The following is a 23,709-nucleotide window of genomic DNA, read 5'->3' on the forward strand; positions in this document are numbered from 1 at the left end:
GCCCCACAGACATTTTGCTCTCCAACTCCCACCAGCTCCAGCCAGTACCATTGTGATGAGAGTTGAAGCCATAAGAGTAATGCATCTTCTTTCTCAACTTTATTGTTGGCCTTGGCTATTTTTGTATAAGCAGCAGTGCCCCTTCACCACGGTTCCTGGCAGAGCCATAGCTATGTGGGGGGTGGGGCTAGCCAAGTGAAGCCTCCAGAGGGGCGCCATTGAGGCTCCCAGCCTGTGTGTGTATGCAAATATGCAGGGGTGTAGGTGTGCCAAATTGGGTCTTTGACCTGGGTGAAATAAAGTCTAGGCACAGGGTGCTCTCTTATATGTGCTGATTAATTATTTTGACAAGTAAGTAGAGTACAGTTGTTCTGTGATATGAATAAGTTCATTTCCCTTTCTGGGTCTCCTCAATTCTTGGTGCTGTGCTTCGCTGTAGCCAGAAGTGATCTGTATCCTGTTTTCTACTGTGACTTTGGGGGAAAGTCATCTGGATCTCTGGACTGAGTCCATTGGGCATGCTTTTCCTTACCCCACTTATTTGCAGGGCTTTTTTCCAGGGGGAACTCACAGGAGCTCAGTTCCGGCACCTCACGTGAGTTCTGGCACCACTCTCAAGTGGGTGCCATTGCCATTCTAAGAGATCGAGGAGGGCATTCATGGTGAGTTCCAGCACCTCTTTTTCTAGAAAAATAGAACTGCTGACAGTGGTACCTCGACTTACGAACGACTCGACAACTGAATTTTTCGACTTACGAATGGGGCAAATGGCCGCACGCTTATGAATTTCTCGACATCCAAACGGAAACCGTGGCGGTTTTAGATAGGGTTTTTCCGACTTACGAATTTTTAGATGGGGTTGGTTCGACTTACGAATTTTTCTGTTTCCAATGCATTCCTATGGGAAATTGCATTTCCAATGGCACTTTTCGTCTTACGGATTTTTCGACCTACGAAGGTGCCTTCGGAACAGATTAAATTAGTAAGTCGAGGCACCACTGTATTTGATAGATAATAACATTATGCCACCATTGGGGGCAGAAGGAACCTATGAGCAAGCAGAGGGTTCTGACTAGCCTTGCTTCTCCCTGATCATGCACCTACTCCATCCCTTTCAGCATTTTAGAGTCTGCCAGCTCACACCCACCAGTGCAGCAGTATCATTGTTTCCCCCTGCCCCTGCCCCCAAATTCTGTCTGCACAAGGGGATTTAGTAGTGATCTTATCTTCCATATTATCATGCACATGTATGTATGGCATAGAGATTAAACTGAATTCATAAATGAGTGTGGAAGGTGAGCCAAGTAGTGTTAATTGATTTACCACAGGCACCAGTACACAAGTTTAGATTTCATCTGGGGAGAATGGTGTGAATTTAATTTCTTCAGTTGCTTGTGCTAGTTCCTGAAAATATTTGGCATGCATCCTCAACTGACTTTTCAATGCATGCTGTAGCCTGCTATTTCATCTTGGGTGAAGACAATAGAGGCACACAGAAAAGCTTTATATCTTTAGAGTCTGATAAAGACTTCAGATTTCACTCTGAACTCGTGTAGTGACTGGTTTAATTTCATTAAGTTGAAAATTAAGGTGAAAAATCTGGACAAAAGCTTAGCCTAATGCTAAAAATTAAAGTTCTGAATGGGGCACAAAGAGAAATACTGCAGGTTAAGCTCCCCTCTCCTTTCTGTGTTTAGTTTAATTAACTGAAGGTGGCTTTGCACGACCCAGTTATGTTTTTGATGGATAGTGGCATTATTTTCCCCAACCTTGTGGATGCTCAGGCGTGTTGAGATTATGACCTGGTTCCATCCACTTCTGGAAATTTTCCAAGGTGTGATAAATTTATACGGTAGAACATCCCTAAGACTCATTTAATACCCCCAAATCATTTATAAGCGGCCACATAAAATGTTGGTGTGAATATGCTCTTGCGTCCCAAAAACATAAATTAGAAATCTCCTTTTGAACATAACCTTTAAGCTGCAAATGTTCTTCCATATAATATAGACCTAGTTAGCTCTCAGCATTGGGAAATGGGATAGATAAAGCAGCCCACTTAGCCCACTTGCCTATTTCTAAGAATTGCCAGTTCTGTAAGTTCTTCAAAGGATTTATTTTGGACACTACAGCCACTAAATTATGCTCTTTGGGTTGTTTTTACCATTTTAGGAATAGTGCTGACTATTAATGACAACCCATGAATTCTTTAGTCCTTATTAAAAAATGAACCATGGCTATTTCCGTATCACACTTTTATAAATAGGCACTCAACTGTAGCGAGTAAGGCTCTGTACACATTGCCAGCTTTAAACATAGCTACATTGTTCTTTTTCTCAATTTGGATCGAACCTGGTTTGGGGATAAATGCATCAAAACATAGTGTTTCACAGGAAATGACATGATAGTTGCAGGATTGACTCCAGATTGAGTAAATGAGCCGTAAAATGGCAAATGAAGTTCAATGTAATCAAGTGTAAAGTGATAAATATAGGGATAAGAAAGTCTCAATTTCACATATATGCTCATGGGGTCTGAACTGCCTGTGACTAACCAGGAATGAGATCTTGGGGTCATAGTGGATACCTCATTGAAGTTGTTGACAGTGTAAAAGTGTGAAATCCATGCTAGGGGTCAATAGGAAAGGAATTGAAAATAAATCTGATGTTATCACAATGCTGTTATACAGATCTATAGCACAACTGTATTTGGAATGCTGTGTACAGTTCTGGTTGCCTTACCTCAAAAAGGATATTGTACAGTTGGAAGAGGTTCAGTAAACTGTGACCACAATGATCAAGAGAATGGAGCATCTCCTTTAGGGAAAAGTTGCAGCATGGGGAAAATTATGCATGACCTAGAGAAAAAGGGGATAGGGAAAGATGGTCATATCCTGCAAGGGTACTGTGCAAAGTCAAAAGAAGGCGGCATTAACCTACAGAAGATACATGTAATTGAAACTGCAGCAAAACTTAACAGAACTGGCATCACATCTCAGTCATCAAGTTTTAAATATGTGTACCCCAGTCTAAACGATTTACTGAGGAACAAGCATTTGAGTATCTCCCACGGAGTCAGAATCAGTGTATGAAGCTCTCTGTAGAAAAGCATGTGTCAAAAAAGGTTGGGCCAGTTGGACAAAGCATGACACAAGTTGTGGGGCCACAAACTAGCAAACTACAGCTCAGTGTAGCTACAGATCAGTACACATTCAGCTTCATTGGCTATTCACAGGTTTTAGAGTCATGAGAGGGAGGTAAAGCATATTTCTCCGTGTCACCTCATCAGCTTTACCACGTTCACCAGGGATGGCAATATTGTTTCCATAGTGTTCTAAGCTTGTGTTTGATGTGTCTGCTATCGTATGCTTGTGAATTTTGCTGAGTTTTGCAATACTCCGCTATTCTTCATTAGTTGCTTCTAAACAGCTACATGCCCTCAAAAATGATTCATGCTGCTGTTCATCTCTTGGGTGTCCCACATTTCATTCTTTGGCCAGATGTTCATTACTTGGATAGTGCTGTTGGAAGTTTTCCCCACTGTGGAGATTTGTGCTATAGTCTTGATGATATACACAGTCTGCAGCATGAAGTAGTCTTCTTACTATGAATGAACATTCATCGCAATGTCTCTTACATGTAGTTTTAATGGTTTCAATAAACAGTCCTTATGTTTACATGTTCGGCTTTTGGCTTGTGCTCTGATGAAAAATCAACATGAGTATCACAAAATAAACACTCTGATTGACTGTTAAATGACCTTTGACTTAAACAAATACTTCTTTTGAGATACTGTTCACATGACAACCTTTTTTTAAAAAAGCGTGTCTTTTAAGTTGGTAAATAACTTCCAGCACGCGCACACACATACACAAATATGATTGCTTATATGAGAGAGTCAACACTATTGAAATATTAACCAGATTTATAGCATTTGACAGCAACTCAGTGATGATGCATGCAGGTATCTCCCCCCCCCCGCTCACTTTCACAGGTGAAGCTCAGACATTACCTCATTATTTTTGGGGACTGAAAAATCCTTCGTTTCCCAGAAATAATTTTTTAAGTGTGAACTTCATGAGGTATCAACCACACTCAATTCATTATACTTACCTGCAAATGAGCCACAATTTTGAAATGCACATTTGAGAGTGTTCCCAAGCTTTAACCAAATCATATTTTTGATTTGTTATTTCCAGTCATTTCCGATTGGAAAATGATTATATTACAATCTGTTTTCAGAGATTCAGTACCTTTCTTCCATATTTTTCCTAGGCTGCATGGCGAAAAAGCTTCTTCATAGTTAGGCTATCACTTAAGCTGTCAGAAGCTGGGAGTGGACAGGAAGATGGGGATTCAAAGATTTTGCCAAAATTGCTTCATTTATTTTGTCCTGGTCAAAAACATTACTAAAGTTTACAATGGTACCTTGGTTTACGAACGTAATCTCTTCCGGAAGTCCATTCTTAAACCAAAGCATTATTAAACCAAGGTGTGCTTTCCCTTAGCAGTGGAGGGACTTAGTTTACAAATGGAACACACTCAACATGTTCTGCTTCCAAGGCAAAGTTCACAAACCAAAACACCTACTTCTGGGTTTGCAGTGTTCTTAATCCAAGTTGTTCATAAACTAAGCTGTTCTTAAACCAAGGTACCACTGTATTTGTATACCAAAGGAGCCCAATTAAATGTTTACATGAAAATAGAGTTCACAATGTCTAGGGCAGGGTGGCTAATCTCTGCACCATTGGCCACATCCAGCCCTGCAAGAGGTTTTTAAAATAATAACAAATACTTTTTTTTTTACTGTTCCTCTGGGTTCTTTGCCGTGGTGCCGTAATGCCAAAGCTTCCCTCACCTTTTCCCCCACATTCAATTAAAAAAACAACCACACCTTTGAAATCGTTATTATGTTTGTACTCCCTGCTTCCAGTGGAATGTATTCCCCATTCCCCCCTTTTTTTTGCTGACCACTCCAGTGGGTCCCATGATGCAATTTTGTGATGCAAAACAGATTTTGTGGACACCCCCCCAAAAATTTTTTTATCCTATTTTAAAAACAACTGTCCATGCCCATTTTTGCACATCAGCTGTGCCTCAGTTGACAAGCCTGTTCCTAGCCCCAACAGTTGACAAATGAAAAAGGTTTGCCACCCCTTAACTAGGGGCTGTGGGAAGTGAGGACTTTCACAGTCTCCTGAGCAGATGATGATGTCATCACTTCCTCTAATATTGAATTCAGATGCTGTCAACAGAATTGTAGCCAAATGGTGCCACTAGAAAATGAGAGAGGTATCGGCATGCTTGGGAGAGCCCCAAAGTTTGAAGAAGAAGAAGAAGAAGAAGAAGAAGAAGAAGAAGAAGAAGAAGAAGAAGAAGAAGAAGAAGAAGAAGAAGAAGAAGAAAGCCTAAGGAGGCAGCCCCATTGATATTATTATTTATTAAATTTATATAGCGTCCTATACCTGGAGGTCTCAGGGCGGTTCACAGAATAAAATAAAAATACTCTATAAAACCACAAATTACATAATCGAATTAAAAATATAGCCCAATAAACACTGAGCCACATAATTCAGAATTGGTTGGAGGAAGGGGGATGGAATGGAGTATCCTGGAAGATGTCATGAGTAATCCACATTAATGTTTTGTTGTAGGTCCCACTTATTTCCTCTAGTCAGATTGTCTAGCAGTTTCTATGTTTTGTGTGAATGTAGTCACTGTGTAGTTTGACCACGTTTTTTAAAAATAATATATTCTTATTAAAGATTTCTTGGTTTACAAAAGTATGTGCAGTGTCTCTCTTTTCAAGTTACATTTTTTACAGATCAGTTTCGTTAGTTGAGACATTAGTGTTACATTAGGAAGAAAAGGGGGAAAGAGGTGGAGGGGGGCATAGTGAGTGGGAGTGGGGTTGGGTGGCAATGCGCCTATTCTACTTAGTGTATGCATGGGATTTTCTGTCAGCGTCACTTGTGTGGGTTTTCTTTACTATTCGCTTGTATTCCTTTGGTGGTGAGAGAGGTTGGGGTTGGCCTAGGGTGTGGTTGGTTGTCTTTGATGGGCTGTAGTGAAATTTGTTTTCATGTGTGAATGGGGTGGGTGGATGTTTTTGGAGCAGGTTAGCCAGATTGATTCAAATGCTGTTGGTGGGTTCTTGTTGGGCTGTGGTTTGACCACATGTTGAACTTTAAGATGACAAAGAAGCAGGTGGAAAGATGGAACCATAAGTGATGGGCTAAAACAGGAGACACTGCAATCATGAACAGAGTTAAGATGAAGCAAGACTTTCCATGAACTCAGTTTGCTGCCAGAGATATCTGCTGTGCACTGAACTTCCTTCTCCTCTTCCTTCTCGTATTGATGTGTATTTTAACTCCCTGAACATGCTTTTTAAAATAATGTTTATTGCCCCCTTTTTTATTTGAAAAGATCCTTGCTCTCTTTTTTCACATCTGAGGATCTTCCACTGTTGTACTGTTGTATCCTTTCTAACGGCATGTATGCTCAATCTACTCAGGAGTAAGTCCCATTTTGTTCATTGAGATTCACTCCCAGGTTATTGTTTCTGTGGTTGCATCTTTAATCTCTGCTTTTGCTTGTTGTGCAGCAAGGGAAGTCCACTGGAAAAGCTGCATGTTGAAAGTTTCACCTTGTCCCATGTCCTGCTTCTTTCTCCCACCCCATTGCTTCACTTACTATATTGACTGCTTAACTAGGTTCTTATCCCACACAATGCCTGATTATGCTGTGGGCAATTTGTAATTTTATTGGTCCTGTGTTAACACTGAGGTCTCTCCGCAATCTCAAGCAGAAACGGTATCTTGAGAGAGAGAGAGAGAGCGCAAAACAAATGTATTTCATGGAGGTCTGCAAGGTTTGAATCTGGGTGGAGTATCTTTAGGTCTGCGTGTGTTTGCTACAAAAACAAAGAGGAGCTTTAGTGACAAGTTCCATCTGTCCAGGTCTGTACAGCTGCCCACTGATTGGCTGCCGCAAGACTTTCTGTTTGCTTTAAATGTGTGTTTTTAGCTCTTTCGCAGCAAGAGTGTGTGTTTTGTTTCTGTTTCCTTCCGACATGTAAAACATAGGCCTAAATTTTTAATTAGCAAAAGTGAGTGGTGAAAAGGGAGGAGGGGGCTGAGTAATGTAACAAGCCTCAGTGGAGAGCAGCTGGGATGTGTTGCCATGACGACAGGTTCAGCAGGCTGCCAGCTAGCATGTCAATGGGCAGTGTAGGGAGGGAGCTTTCAAACAGCGCCTGCTAGCCACAATGTGATTGGTCACACCTCTGTTGTCTTTGTGTGGACCAGGGAATGCTGGGTAGGACCCGGAGTGAATGCTCAGTTTGTCTCAAAGCGGCGGTGAGGTAATGCTTTTGAATCTTTTGGGATTACGGACTCGGATCTTTTGAAAGGCTGCAGTGTAGATTATTTTCATTCCCGTTTGAACTGAAACCCCCCCTCCCCAGTACTCTTTATATGGTTTCTATGTATATTTATGTAGTGGGATGTGGGAATTTAGGAGAGCAATTAAAGATTTATCTGTGGGCAGATTGATTGGCAGTGTTTGGGATGAGCTGCTTTCAGCATAGCTACATAGCACTGGCATAATTGAAGATGCGCTGACAACTTCTTTGGCTAAGCGTGATAAAAAGGGATTGATGTGGGAGAGAAGAAAGTTTGGAGTTACTTTCTGGTCACCTTTGGAAGAAGAGACCCAAGTTATGCCACTATTTGAATGATAGGATTTGGGTGGTTCAGTTATGTGCAGGATGAATTTATTATTTAACACAGATGTAAAATTGTGAATATATAATCCCAGTGTGCAGTGAGAAACCTATCTGTGTAATTCTAGGAATTTGATCGTTTGGAGAAATGTTTAAGATGTAGGATGCTAATGGTTGTTTGTGATGATTTCTAAAACTAATCATCATTGTTTCAAAGGCTGAAAAGCATTGGAAAAACTGTCATACTGTGTTTGTTAAAAAAACAACAACTTGCCTACAGTAGTTAAGACTTGATTGAATATCAGATGGTCCCCTTTTTGGCAGAAGGGGGGAAAGGAGAGAATTGTATAATGTATATGTTGTGAGCCAGTAAGATTTGGTGAAATAATTGCTTGCTTTTCATTGCAGTTGCATTTATACTTTGAGATACATAATGTTAAGGCATTGTTTCCTTGCATGTCTGTTTGCCTATGGCATCTACCTTGAGCACTTGCATAACCAAATCAAAGCAACTTGCTGCATAATGATCAGATTTGCATGTGCTAATAGAAATCCACATATTGCCCTCTTTCGGGTATGTAGCTTTAATATGTGCAGGAGGTAAGGCCAAAGGAGGGCTCGAAAGTTCCAAGAAATGAAGAGGAGTAGAAAAAAGCTGTTCTTATATGACAGGATACTTAAAACAAGCAAAACCCATCTGACTCCACAGCTTAGCATTTTAATGTGGCACTCGCTAGCTTCAGCATCTTTGCCATTGTACTTTGGGCATGCTCGGTAGTGCATTTTGCCCTCTGTTAAGCGGGTGGCGCTGTGGGTTAAACCACAGAGCCTAGGGCTTGCCGATCAGAAGGTTGGCCGGTTCGAATCCCCGCGACGGGGTGAGCTCCCGTTGCTCGGTCCCAGCTCCTGCCAACCTAGCAGTTCGAAAGCACGTCAAAGTGCAAGTAGATAAATAGTACCGCTCTGGTGGGAAGGTAAACGGCGTTTCCGTGCTCTGCTCTGTTTCGCCAGAAGCGGCTTAGTCATGCTGGCCACATGACCTGGAAGCTGTATGCCAGCTCCCTCGGCCAATAAAGTGAGATGAGCGCCGCAACCCCAGAGTCGGTCACGACTGGACCTAATGGTCAGGGGTCCCTTTACCTTTAAGCCAATATATGTGCATGTTCCCAGGTAGTGAAAGAAGAAGAAGCTAAGGCAAAAATAGATCTAAGGGCAGGACATTTGAAATTGTACCAGGGAGGGATTTCTGGTGTTTTATGATGATGGTAAGATGCACTGTACTGTAGGTACCCACGATCCAAGTACAACAGCCTTCCTCACAGTAAAGGTTGTGGAAAGAGCCTAGCGGACTGGAGCCAAGAATTAGGGGTTTAACAGTAACTTTGGCTGGCAGTCTTAATGAATGTTGGGACAACTCCAGTTTACCCACAATGGGAGTGCTTGCTGGGACAATGCTGTCTAGCTGGTTCAGCTTAGAAAAATAATATATGGACTCAACTCCTCCTTCCTGCAGTACACTGTCATATGTCTTTGGAAGTGCAGTTCATGCCTTGCTACACTTCCCTGACAAATAATTTGACATGTGGCTACATTGATGCAAGAAAGCAGCTGAGTTGCTCCTCTTTTTTCTTATTTAGGAGAAGGAATGTGTGATTTTTCAGGAAGCGTGGCGAACGATCAGGAAAAGAGAGTGCAACACAGTCAAGAGTGGAAAATATAATGCATTTGTTGTTCCCCCACCCTCCGCTGGTTGGGGTGGGCATATGTGGTGTAGATACTGTGAAGTCCAGGAGGTTCTTAGTCTGTTTTAGACATTGGGAGCGATAAATATGTCATGACATCCCCCTTGATTTTGATTGCAAGCCTGTGATTATTATTGTATAATGTCTAATACCTTTAGGCACTTTAAAAGTAAAGTATGACAAATACAACTTTTAACTGCCTGCTGCTGCTGTAGTTACTATTATGCATTATGAAACAGCTAAAGTTTTAAGTGTTGTGCAAAGATGTGAAAAAAGCAGAATCCCTGCCTGCAGGCTTCTGATCTAATGTATGTGATATAAAAGTAGCAGGAAAAGAACATGAAAACAAGCAGATTTGCGTACTAATTCTTCATAAGTTAACTTTTTAAAATAATTCTAATTTGGATATTGCCCTAATATGGATTGTTGTTGTTGTTGTTGCTGCTGCTGCTGCTGCTGCAGGCCAACACAGCTACCTCTTTTTCTTTTTGAGTGATTTGGAAAACACCAACTTCAGCTGTTCAATGTCAGGATGCTAAACTGGGTAGGCTGCCCTAATCTGGTGTTACCTGTGTGATTAAAAACCTACAGACAGCCACTGAGGTTTACACACATGCAGTGTTGTGTGGGATTGACATCTGCATGTTTCAGGATTCCAAGTTCCTCTCACAGGCATGTCAAACCTGCGGCCCTCCAGATGTTTTGGCCTACAACTCCCATGATCCCTAGCTAGCAGGACCAGTGGTTGGGGAAGATGGGAATTGTAGTCCAAAACATCTGGAGGGCCACAGGTTTGACATGCCTGCGTCTAACACGTAAGGCTTGATTTTTTATCTTTTTTTTTAAAGAAATAGCTTGGATATGTGTTTTTGTGTGTGCATGTAACAGCAGTATCATAGCTATTTTTAAACAGCAGGCATTGTGTTTAGTATGCTAGTGAAGAACAGTAACAGGGCCACATTTTGCTAATGGGTTTATACATAGGGTTCTTCAAATCATAGCTGCCAAGTTATCCCTTATTTTAAGGGATTTTCCCTTATGCTGAATAGGCTTCCTCGCGAGAAAGGGGAAAACTTGGCAGCTATGCTTCAAATTCCCATTTAAATGTGAGAATAATATACAAAATCATGATTTCTTTATCACAGAAAGATGTCTGTATATTAGTTTTTTTTCTGATTGTTATTACAATATACATATAACCACAGACATGCAAAAAGGGGTGTTCTGAATACCACTCAGAACAATCTTGAATATTGAGCAGAGATTTTCATTTCATTAAATAAACTAAAATGCCTTTGCTTTTGGTTTAGGCCAGGGGTGAGGCATGCTTGTGATTGTTCCTTGGTTGTGGGGCTTTTAAACTGATGCTGAATGCAAGCCTCACCGAGATTGGTTCCACTTGGTAGTTCCAGGGTGGAGTTGACGCCTGCCAAAAGTGGACACGATTCTACCTGACGTCACAAGATAAACTCACCTGTCAAAAGTGTTTCACAGAAGACTGGCCAGCTTTGAAGCTGAAAGCAGTTCTCAGAAATTTCCACCAATAAACAAATCTTTCTTAAAATATGTATTTAAGGGTGTTAATTCTTTGTGCTATCAAGTGAATATGCCATATGCTTTGATTTTGAATATCTTGCATTATGGTGCCTCTTTCTCTGCTTTCTTTAGAAAAACCTTCCTGAACTAGTCTGGGGTTTGAAGTGTCAAGCATTAGAAAACACTCTTGTGCAAGCAAATATGCTCTTTATGCTCTTTGCCCATCTCAAAAATTTGTGAGAACTTGCAAGTCAGCACATAATTAAATACTTCCTAGGAACAGCAGCTGTGTAATGTATTTCTATTGGCCGGGTTTTGGCCACAAGGAATACTCCCTCTAGCACACCAATTTTGGCTCCAGGTGCATATCTGTGGCAGGTTTATTCTGTCACATTTTAAATCAGAGACTTCAAAGGAGACCTGCAGCACAATCATATGCATGTTTAGGTAAATCCTACTGTAAGTAAAAAGCACACTGTAAGTGTATTTAGGATTTCTGATCCATGCTGCATCATTAATAATACTGAGGTGCAGCAGTGTTTCTTGAAAGTGACTTATTTCCTCAAATTCTTCTGTGCTGTCTGAACCGTTTTCATTTTGTTCTTTCCCCCACATCCTAAATAATGTGCACTGCAGTTTGATCACTAGGGACAGTTTCTGATTTATATGTATTTTGGTAAACGAGCCATGGCTTAGTGTGATGTGCAAACCAGACCAGTATTTCCTAAAGTTTCTGAGCTGCTGCATTTAGATCAACTAGGCCCTTTTCAAGAGGCTGCTTTGATACAGATTATGGTGCACCATTTGCCAAGTCCTCAAGTTTGCTAATACTGTCTACTGTTCTGTTGGCATCATAGCATGTTACTTTGTTAAGGATTTAAAAACTTACAAGCATTTTAATGGGCTGTTACCTACTATACTTGTTAGGAAGGATGGAATTGTTTGCAGTAATAGAAGTTTTCTGTATCTGATTTCTGTATCTGAATATTCTTAACCTCTGCAAACTGTGAACTGAAAAGAATTGCCCGTTTGTGGTGACAGGACATATTAGATGAGTTAAAAGGGGGGGCACTCATTCAGGGGAAGATGGAGAGCTAACAAATTCTCATGGGTGAGGTAGAGATCTTGATTACTGTACTGGCTTTAAGTCGAGAATTCTAACCAGAGGTGGTGAGCAGATCATGAGACGTTAGAGAGCTTTTCTGGAAATGAAAGTCTTCACAAACACTTGCAGAAGCTACAGGGTAGCAGGCTGACAGAAAGAGAAGTAGGAGGAGGCGGCCTCGGTATGGTAGAGCCATTGAAAGTATGGTAAGCCAATTTGAAGTTAGGGTTGCCAGACTCAATAGAGGACAGGACTTCTGTGCCTTTAATTGCCCTGTTCTCTTTTGAGTCTGGAAACCTTAAAGAGAAACCAGCAGATCCTTTGCTTGGAAATTAAACAAAGGGTCTGCTGGTTTCTCTTTAAGGTTTCCAGACTCAAAAGAGAGCAGGGCAATTAAAGGCACAGAAGTCCTGTCCTCTATTGAGTCTGGCAACCCTATTTGAAGTGTTAATAGGACTGATGGCTGACTAATTTGCAGGGTTCTTCTCATTACCTTTTGTCTATCATTTTAGTTATGAGACACTGGTTCAGGGCTGACTTCCTCTAGATCAGGGGTCTGCAACCTTTAAGACAAAAAGAGCCACTTGGACCCGTTTCCGAAGGAAAAAAATAAACTGGGAGCCGCAAAACAGGGATGTAATTAGAAATCAGAGGGCCCCATAGCAAAATTTGCTATGTCCAATAATCAATGCCCCAAAATGCCATAGAAAATTAATCAGGGCCCCAGTGTACCATAAATCATAATCAGTGCCTGATGTAAATAATAATTAATAATGAGGGCCCAATGTCATCATTGTCATTATAAAAATAACTTTGAGTTTGGGCTGCCTTGATTACTGGGAATGGGCAAAACTCTGACTCCCTTATTAGGACACCTGTATGGTTTCATGTGTGTTGCTCCCATCAAGTGAACTTATAAAATTTCCTCATATTGAATCAACCCATTGATTAATACATCTACCTCAATCTCCTGACCAGGCCGGCAGGAGGCCACAGGCAGGCCGCAGGCAGGAGCAGCAGCAGCAAACACGCGCTCCGAGCCCGCAAACCTTTTCTGCTGCTGGGCGGGAAGAAGTGCGCCCGTTTTTTTTAAAAAAAAAACTCCGCCCCCGCCCCCCGTGAGCCTATTGGCTGCAGAAATGCAGCGGGGAGGGGCTGATGCAGGGAGGGGGCTGCTAACATCACCTTGCGTCCTTTTTGCACAGCGCACAACGGAGTTGTGGACTCCGGCGGGCGCCGTGCGGGGCGCAGGCGCACAGCGGGCCGCCGCAGCTGTGTGCTCCGGCGGCGGTGGGCACCGCGCGAGTGTCTGGCGGGCGCCGCCGCATGGCTCAGGCGGCACATGGCTCGGACGCCTCCTCCCCTCGTATCTGCTCCGGAGCCGCAGCAAAGGTGTAAAAGAGCCACATGCGGCTCCGGAGCCGCAGGTTGCAGACCCCTGCTCTAGATGACACAAAAGCTTGGCTTGGAGCTCAGTAGGTATGTGGTTTTTCGCATGGCAGATGAGCTATTGTGCCACAGGCCAATAAAAACAGCTACCATCTCATCACAGAGAACGCCTGAGAAGAACGAAACTAACCATATTTCAAACTCTTACCCTTTTAGCACAATTGTTTACTAACCCAGAAAAGTTTTGAAAGCTGAGTTCCATTTAGAATGATACGGTGAAACGCTCTAAATTAGGTATCAAAATAGAACACAGACCTGCTATGGGCAAATCCTATATGTATATGTATATGTATATGTATATGTATATGTATACGTACACACACACACACACACACACACACACACACACACACACACTAGTTACACACAACTAATGACTGGTGCAAGCTATATAATTTTCCCTTCCCTCCATCAATGTCAGATTCCTGTTTCTTGCATGTGATAGGTGCTACACTCACCATTCCCCTAGCTGGAACACATGGGATACAAAATACATTTTCATCACTGCAGTCCAACCTCTTATAAGCCCAGACATGCCCTGAATTCTTTTTTTCTCAGATACTATGTTACAGACTCTAGTGAAGGAAATACAAATCTCACGCTGAGAGCAACCTCACACAGTGACCTCATTCTGAATGTTACCTTCTTTGTCAGGAGCGGGAGAAGCAGCCGCTTTACTGGCTTTCTGTCTTTGGAGCTGTTTGACGTTTAATTGCCAACTTACTGGCATGGTTTCAAGGCTTCCTCTTTGGTGCATGCATAACAAAGTGAATAGGATGATGAGAGGCAAGCCTGCAAGGACTTGTTCACCAGTTTAAATTATTGGCAAACAGCCCTTAGCAGAGAGTTTAACATAAAGAATTATTCTTAAAAAAATTAAAATTAATAATGTTTTTCCCATAATTTTCCAGAATACAACATTAATAATAAATAATAATCAATCACAACAGTATTCATCCACAACAGGTGAGTTAGGAATGTTACAATAACAGGAAAGTAAAACTTTACTCTTTTGTGTGGACACATCCACACCATAAGATTGCATGTGTGGCTGGAGGATAAGTAACATCTTTGCAAGCGCTGATGAAACAAAGCAACAGGAACAATGTTGCATCAAATTGATTGTGCTTGGACATTCCCTTCACTACTCTGTGGGGTTGTGTTAAATGTTATGAGAGGGTGTTGATTTTAAGCTGGTGATTGATAGAACCATACAAATTTAGTATTTATGTATTGTTTTGGGATTTTTATTATTTTGTATGTAAAATAGTGCAAGGTCTAAACAAAAATTTTGTTTCATGATCTTGGCACATCCTCAAAGACCTGCCACCAAAAAGTCTGAAGTATTTCACAATTCCACCTGTACAGTAGCAACCCCATTCCCCATGTTCTTGTCAGCACAGAGTTAAGACTCCCTTAATCATACAGCGCAACCTTAAAAGGTAAAGGGACCCCTGACCATTAGGTCCAGTCGTGACCGACTCTGGGGTTGCGCGCTCATCTCGCATTATTGGCCGAGGGAGCCGGCGTATAGCTTCCAGGTCATGTGGCCAGCATGACAAAGCCACTTCTGGCAAACCAGAGCAGCACACGGAAACGCCGTTTACCTTCCCGCTGTAGCGGTTCCTATTTATCTACTTGCATTTTGATGTGCTTTCTAACTGCTAGGTTGGCAGGAGCTGGGATCAAGCAACGGGAGCTCACCCCGTCACAGGGATTCGAACCGCCGACCTTCTGATCAGCAAGCCCTAGGCTCAGTTGTTTAACCACAGCGCCACCTGGGTCCCAATCAGCGCAACCTTAAAAGTAGAATCATAGAATCATAGAATCATAGAGTTGGAAGAGACCACAAGTAGTTTAATTGCGGTTTCTTGTATTTTAGCCAGGTTTGTTTGAGAGGGGGAGGTGTTGTTGGCTACATTCTGTCCCACTGCTTATCATCAATTAGTGTTTTCAGGTCACCTTTCCACACCCTCTGAAGCCTTACTGTTCATTTAATAGCTTGTACAATTCAGAAGTCATGCTTTTGCAATACAAACTTGTTGCCACGCAATGATGCTCAACCATCGTGAGAGAGCGAAGACCCTTTTCCCTTCTGGTTAAAGAACGAGAATGAACCACCCTGTGATCTTCATATGATTGGTGGATACAAATTTTAATAATAATAATAATGCAATTAGTCGTGCTATTTGAAACTAGTTGTGTTTCACTCTTGTAATTCATCTAGCAAAGAATGCTGTGTCATCAGGTAGCTTCTAATAATTATATATTTTACCTTGATTATCCCTTTATCTCCCCATCACTTCAATTTATCATATTTGTCTGGGCAGCAAAACTTCAAATAGTCCAATATTGGAATAATGGGAGACTGTATTTGAGCTAAAAAGGAGTTTCAGCATTTCCAGACCTGCAAAGATGTCCATAAAAAGGGATTGCTAATCTTATGTATTATGTATTACTGCAAAAGCATAAGAGACGATACAGTAGGTATTGAAAGAGACATCTCAAGTTGCACCTACTGTATTCCCTGGGATCCCCATATAATGTGAATAAGATGGTTCAGCAGGAAGGTTTCATAATACAGCTTTAGATTAGGCATTCCCAGAACCCCTGTCACGTGGTCTGTACAATGTGGCATTACTCACACTGCTCCTCTTGTCTCTTGTTGTGAAGCTATTCAAAAGCCACTGCCACTTTGAGGACCAATTATTTGGAATAGTGACAGGGAGGGTCTGGAAAAGAAAGTAGTGCTTTGGCAGTATAGCCATTTTAATGCCTGCTGTTCTCCCAAACCATGTTCTCCCCTCTAATCTGCCCATACAATTTCCCACAAATATGTTTCTCAATGGGGCATTTGTTACCCCCAAGTACATAAACCCACTAAAATCACCACCACCACCACCACCACCACCACCATTTTATTTGTATGCCGCCTTTCCATAGTTAAAACAATGCTCAAGGCAGCTTACAACATGACAAGATTTACATAATTACCAGCGTAACAAAAGTCATAAGCAATAAATAAAATACATCAAAAGTACATAACCAAATGGAAAACAATTTTCACATACAAATCATAAAATTTAAAACTAAGAATACAGCATTAATATCAATTACAATTTAAAATGACATAGATAAAAAATAAAAGCAATTTAAAAAACAAAAAGGGAGCCCTCTCTGCCCAGATGGAAGGAGGCAGGCAAGGCCCTTCAGGCCCTCAGCGGCAGGTGAGTCCTGCAAAGTGAAGCCTGAGGGCAGTTCTTCTCTGCTTCTGACATATTTAGTGATATTATATAGACTTGGAGTAGTTTATTTCTAGTCTGACTACCCCATTGAAAAGATGTAGTTCTATCTTTAGGGCAGGAGTGGGGGACCTTTGGCTTTCTAGATGTTGCTGAACTGCAGCTCCCATCAGCTCTGGCAAGCACAGCCAATGGACCCCCCCCCCACCTCCATTTTTAAAATGTCTACCTTTGCCTGATTGTCCAGGTTCATAGCTTCATTTGCAGTATTATTTAACTCCACAATTTGCAAGAAGAGATCCTATAACTTAGTCTTGATCGACTTGAGCAGCTAATGTCTGTCTAACCTTTGCAACGAATTCTATCAGTTTCACACCCCATGTTATTTTGCTGTTACCATGCACCATGCTAGTTATGGCCTCGTGTCTGACAGCTCAGACATGCTCTCATCAGTTACCTCTTCCCTTCTCAATTTGGCCATCTTTGCTTTCCTCCCAAGGGTTCCCCACTGCTGAACTAGATTTGCTGTTGTCTAGTTCTCAATACAGCCATTGCCTGAAGCAATATAAGCTCAGTGGCGGTGGGAGACTTGATACTAAGCCACCCTTAAGCTCAAAAGTGAGCCACGCCTCCCGCAATTCTGTACGGCTCAAGTGGACTGCAGTTTCTCTTTCCACGTTTGAAAGAGAACCGTTCAGGAATCTGTGGTTGTATTATAAAAGCTGGTAAGTGAACCAGCCATCTAATTTATTATTGTAGAAGCTGATGCGTATTTGAATTACAGTATTAACACTTGACATGTTTTAGATCTTAATACAGTGTATCTACTCCTTCAAAAACTCTAGGGGTTAAAATGGTAACTAATTAGTGATTACTTAGTTATTTTGGCCACGGTTTTAACTGTTTTGTTTCTGTTATACAGTGCACCTAGGCAGTTTTCCAAACGCTTCTCTGGGAAACCTGGAACACTGTGCGATAGCATTTTCCCAGAGCAATTACTCATTTCAGCTTACAAAGGATTCTGGGTATGGTGGTGAGGAGTGAAGTTGGCCAATGCTTTCATATGACTTCACTTTGCAGAGATCCAGGCGGAAGATGACACGGCAGAATCCTGAGGCATTGCAGCCCATCATTTTGAGTGCCTCCATTCCAGAAAGTAGAAGTAGAACTGGTCTAGAAATGCTGAGTTGCACTAGATACTGTAAAGCAAATTAATGAATGAGGAGCCACATTCCTAAAGTCCTTTCCAGCTAACTTAATTTTGCTTGTGTGCTCTGCGGTCTGATGAGTTGACATCTACTCTTAATTGTCCAGACACTGCTGAATTCTTTAACTGTGACCAATTTATAGGTAATGTTTTCTTGATCATAGCCTGATTTTGAAGGTAAGGTGTATTTGTCATCTTTCAGGTCCAGTGCAGTCTTTCAGAGAGTCCTGTGGACTGTGGTCTTCATCTATACTATGAAATAGATGTTTTCATAATAATAATGTATCTTTTTTTGTCTGTGTCTGGTGTGGTTTTCCATGCAGATGAAGGAAGCATATCTGCAAGGGTATAAAGACTGCTCCATTTTAGCATGTGTGGTTTTACTAACACATTGCTTTTAGAATCTTGGAATAGCATGATTTTAGCCTTTTAAAACTTTTTTTGTCTTTCGTTTAGGTTTTGTGAAGAACGTGCTCTGTATTTTATACAGGCTTTTTAAAAAAATGTGCTTAGAAGATGTGAATTTATGGCATTGGAGTTTTGGCTAGCCGTTGAACGTGAGGAAAAATATATTAAAATATGGGTTTTATCGTTTTGGATATTTATTTCTGGCAAAAAGGGATGTTGAGGGTGTGACTTTTCCCTTCCATTGAACTTTAGCCATTGTTCTGTACATCTGTTCACTCTACCTGAAACAGCGCATGTTGAGAATACTTCGGTTCTTGTTGAAAACAAAACCCAAATAGTAAATGCTGTAATTTTCTAATCTAATATTTTTAATCCAATAATGGCCTTTGTTTATCTTGTACCTAGACAATCAGCATATTCTACAAGCTATATTAAGATAAGCATGTATGAAGGAATGTTAGCATAAATAGAAATTTCAGAAGTTTGTTTTGGACAGGTAAAACTATACTACTAATTTTGCACTCTGGAATAAATGGTCTTAGCTTCTTTGGATGGTAAGGTGTATTACTTCAAAATGTGGTATGCCAACACTGCTTCACTGAGTGTGAACTGGGGCCCCTGCCCCAAAGTCTTATCCTGATGGTATCACTACCCTTTTTGAAAATAATTTTGAATATAACTTGCAAATTTGAAATTTGTAATGCAAATGCTTATTGTCTTAATCTTCCACTGACCTAGTTTGCACATACCCTAAGCCAAACCATGTCTTAGTGCAAGCAGATGGGTGGGATATAAATTTAATAAATAGATACTAAACAATGGCTGGGTGCCACTTAACTAGCAGTAGGAGCTCTCCACACAGCATAGAAACTTTCAATATTCTGCTGTCACCAGAGGCCAACTGACAGCAGCATTGTTCTTGGCATGAAGAGCAGAGCATTAGTGTTCAATGGAAATGATTGTGCATAACTGCTATTTTTATTAGTAAAGTTGAAGTGCGTCTTCAAACAGGTTTTCAGGTGTTATGTGTGCATATTTACCTGAGTTTGCTTTTGATTGGATTATAGAGCAGGGGTCACCACTCTTTTTGGACCAGTGGGCACATCTCAAATTTTGAGAGAGCACTGTGGGCGCCACTCACAAAATGGCTGCCACGGGGCTTGGCATAATACAAAATTGGTGAGTGTATAATCGTTGATGCTTCTCCACAGCTGTATCCCACCGTGCCTGATTGTGAAGATACATCTGTTTAAGACCTTGGTTTCCCCATTCCCGCTCCTAAACCAGAGCCTAAGCTGCCACTCAATAACCCAAGAATGAGCCCCATTAAACTCAAAGGGACTCATTTATGAGGTTGGCATATATACCATTACCTCTTTAGGTCATTTGCGCAAGGGAAGCATGGACTGGAAATTAAAAGCTTTCCTTGCTCAAAGGACCTAAAGAGGTGATACACTGATGTAAAGGGTAGCATATACTTAAAGGTAAATGTAGTATGCGGGTGTTCTGGAACATAGACTTTACAAGGTTGTGGGTGTTTTGACAGCTCCTGCTCTCCCTAAGCTCTCAGGTATGCCTGGTAATGGCCCTTTCTTTCAATGACTTGGGTGGAAGAAGAACCCTGTCTTCTGGTACTTCCTTGTGAGAAGGTTTCCACTGTTTTGCTGTAAGATTGCTAGAGGCAGCTGTACACACTGTGCTGTGAAACAAAAGTACTGCATGGGAGAAGGCATTTGATACTTGGAGCATCTGCTGGAGCATGCCAAAACTTGCTGAGCTCTCAAGAGTGGCCTGTAGTGGCTCATACCTCCCAGGACTTGGGAGGAAGAAAAACCCAATATCCAGGTCTCGCCAATCAGCATATAAACATCTGCTGCTCCACTATAAAGTTGCAGGTTGCCCAAGGCTGGAACTTTGAACAATCTAATAAGATAATGAAAGAGTTGACTTTGAGTGATGCAGTTCAAAAAGTAGAGCTAGAAAAATGTAAGGCAAACTGAGAGAGAAATGCAGAATTAAAGTCTCAAGCATAACTTATATTTTGAGGTGTTCTAGAACACTTTGGTAGGTTTCTTTGACCAAATATTATTTGGATATTGAAAGCAGGGCTGCAGTTGGAATTGAGATAGCATTTTGAACAGGATCTTGCATGTTTCAATTCTTAGAAAGCAGTAGTTATAGGGCATTAAAATGACTTCCCAAATAGTTTTAGTTTTAAACTGCAAGCAAAGCAAATGGACTGTGTTCCAAATATATGATATGTGTGGGTTTGTGCTTCTGTTTGTTTTTATGTGATGGCTTGTTTTGTGTTTTTCCTTTCTCTTTTCTTTGCTGATGTATGTATAGGGACAGTGGGAGGCAAGGGTGGAATGGAATGTCAATGACATTTGGGTGGGAAGAGAAGAGAAGAAAAAGGAAAACGGAGACTATTTGTAAGTGTATGAATTTTTTAAAAGCTGACAAAGTGTTAATAAAACAGAGCAAAAGGTAGCATTATATAAAAAATAATTTATTTCCAAAAAATGGAAGATATGTGAAATTTAATTTGAAGTCAGGATACCATTTTAACTTATCAGCCAAAATATTATAAAATAGTATGGCACTATAGAGCTAATGCAGGGTATACCTCAGTTATGAAAGCTTGGGCTCTTTCTGGAATGACTACTTCCAATCTTTAAAAAAGAGGAAAAATTTAATTTGCTTTAGAATGAAGAAGGTAATGTTATTAATAGGAATCTAGAAGATGAATACTTCCGGTTTAATATCACATGAAAATGCATTTATCATATTATTATTATTATTATTTTTTAAAAAAATAGCTATGGACTATTTAAAAATACTGCACTGGTCCATCCTGCTCACTATTTTGTGCTCTGACTGCTAATGGTTCTCCTGGGTTTCAGACAGGAATCTTTCCCAGCTGTACCTTGACATGCTAATGATTGAACCTAGAACTTTTTGCACCCAAAATATGTGTTTTACCACTGAGATAAGACTTCCCCATTTCATTTGAGAGAGAGAGAGAGAGAAAGAAAGAAAGCAAGTTGCTGTTTAGTATTGAGTTGTCCTATGAAATGAAAACTTTTCCCCCAAATCAATTTTTTTCCATAGAGTGGGTACATCTGATGTATTTCATACTATTACTAAACAATTGACTAATGGACACTTATCAAATAGTTTGGTTATCCAAAGGAGCTCATAGAGATGTCCTCCATCACCCCTTATCTCTTCGGTTTCCACAAAGTCCTGCCAGTAGCAAGAAAGGATAAGATAAATGGGATGCAACATGAATGAAACTCTTGCTGTTGTGACAAACAGAACTGTGTGCCCCTGATAGTAGCACCCAAATTACTCTGCAGGCAAATGCAATCATTCTATATTATAAACAAATTTATTGGGGGGAAATGATGCATAATTGGGCTGTATTCTGTGAGCTATATTCTGTGGTTAAATTTGTTCTGAACAGGACCCTTCCTTGAGGGATGACATAGGAGACGCTTGCAGTCTTTCTCAAACTTAAGTCCCAGACTGTTGTCGGACTGCGCTTCACATCATCCACTGACCACTGGTCCTGCTAGTTAGGGATGATGGGAGTTGTAGTTCAAGTTTGAGAAATACTGTTAGAGGAAATGGGTGGAAAGTATATCCCGAGAATCTAACTGGATATTTCGAATAACATTCTCCTTAAGAATCCATTCATTATTATCATTTTTTATCATTTAGAAAGCTTTCTTATTAAATTAAATTTTTGGTTTTTGCAGTTTTTTATGTAGCCATCTGCAAGAAGCATCTTCTCTACTCAAGCAAATGCTGCCTGGTAGCCATTTTCAGGTTGTTTTCTTACTATGGTAAGAAAGTAACAGGGAACAGCTTTGCTTTTTTCAGTTGACTGTTGTTCCTTTCAGTTAGTAGTAGTGGTGATAAAACCAGTTGTTGGGCATTTAAACAAACCGGACAGTCAAATTGCAAAAGCACTCCCCCCACCCACCCACAGCTTGCCCTTTAATTTGGAGCATAAACATCGGAAAGTTGACTGTGGTAATTTAATTTTGAAGGAGAGCTGCTTTAAGCGAGCACCAGCCCAAGTTAATGGGAGCCATATGGTTGATTCCCTCTGCCTCCATGCCCTGCAAGAGTTGTGGTATTCAGAAGAAATAAGCTACTGAACTTTTTATTAAGAAGAAAAATGCACTTTAAAATTGATCTGAAATAATGTAGAAGATAAGTGTTAGCAAATATTATTTTTAAGAGTATGATAAAACATGGCAAATTAGTACCTCTGTAGGTGAGGTGAAGAGGAGCTGCCACTGGTTCTCTGTAAGCTCTACAAAAATACTTGAGATGAGGAGCCACAAAATGTCTCATAGACATAGACATCTGTAGAGTGCCTATTGTATTAACTGGGTCAGCAGTGAACATAAATGAGAATTCCCCTGTCACGATAAACAAGAACTAAAAAATATTTTAAGGATTAAAAAAGAGTGGCTTATGTTATGCTTTTAAAAGGCAGTCGGCCCATGTAAATATTTATTCATTGTTTAGTTTGACTTTATAACAAGTTGTGTAGAGTGGAAACATTAGCAGAGTTTTCAGGTATGCAGAAGCATTCAGAAGCAATTTGTCTAGTAATGGTAAATGATTTACCATAAGTAGAAAATAATAGCTGCATCCTAAGTCATACCACTGAATGCAGTGGCCACAATCCAGTGCAGTGGTGTGTTGGTGGCTGTTTCATGTATTTACGTAACATGCCCAAGACCCTGTGTTGTGTTGCTGCAACTATTTAACACAAAATCTAGTAGAGTTAGACACCTTTAAGCACCCTGAAATCATTGGGCTTAAGTGCATTTAGAGCAGCATTTGATTTTGTCCCATGCACAGCTGATCCATCAGAGAGCATGTAGACCAGCTGGGCCTCCACATGGGCGCCTGTGTTGAAGGTGAAATTCTTGATAACCAGATGTTTGTTCAGAAATGGACAATAAGGGAGGCTGTTCTCCAACTAAAACAGCTGATGGGCGGGTTTCATTTTTAAAAAATGGGTTCCACATGTGCAATTTCAGGCAGGGGAATTGTATACACTTCGCTGCATATGACTTCTTCAGCTAGAGATATGGAAGTGTAGATAAATGAAACAAAGATAATCATTTGCATGAATCTAAAATCCTTTCTCATAAGAACCGACTTTAATATTGCTTTTAAGTAAACAAGAAAGCACCTTGCACTTACAATCAGTGCAATACTGTGTGTAAAACAAATTCTCTTATTAGCCTTTGTATTTTTGTAAATTTGGAG

At 40.8% G+C, this 23,709-nt stretch overlaps 1 protein-coding gene across 2 annotated transcripts in view; it reads left to right on the top strand.

Moving 5' to 3' along the window:
* Positions 1–23,709, top strand: part of STOX2 (storkhead box 2) — a 104,866-nt gene that overhangs the window by 49,474 nt on the left and 31,683 nt on the right. The gene's annotated exons all lie outside the window — the stretch shown is intronic.

The sequence above is a fragment of the Zootoca vivipara genome, chromosome 9 (genome assembly GCF_963506605.1).
Source record: "Zootoca vivipara chromosome 9, rZooViv1.1, whole genome shotgun sequence".
Taxonomy (NCBI): Eukaryota; Metazoa; Chordata; class Lepidosauria; order Squamata; family Lacertidae; genus Zootoca; species Zootoca vivipara.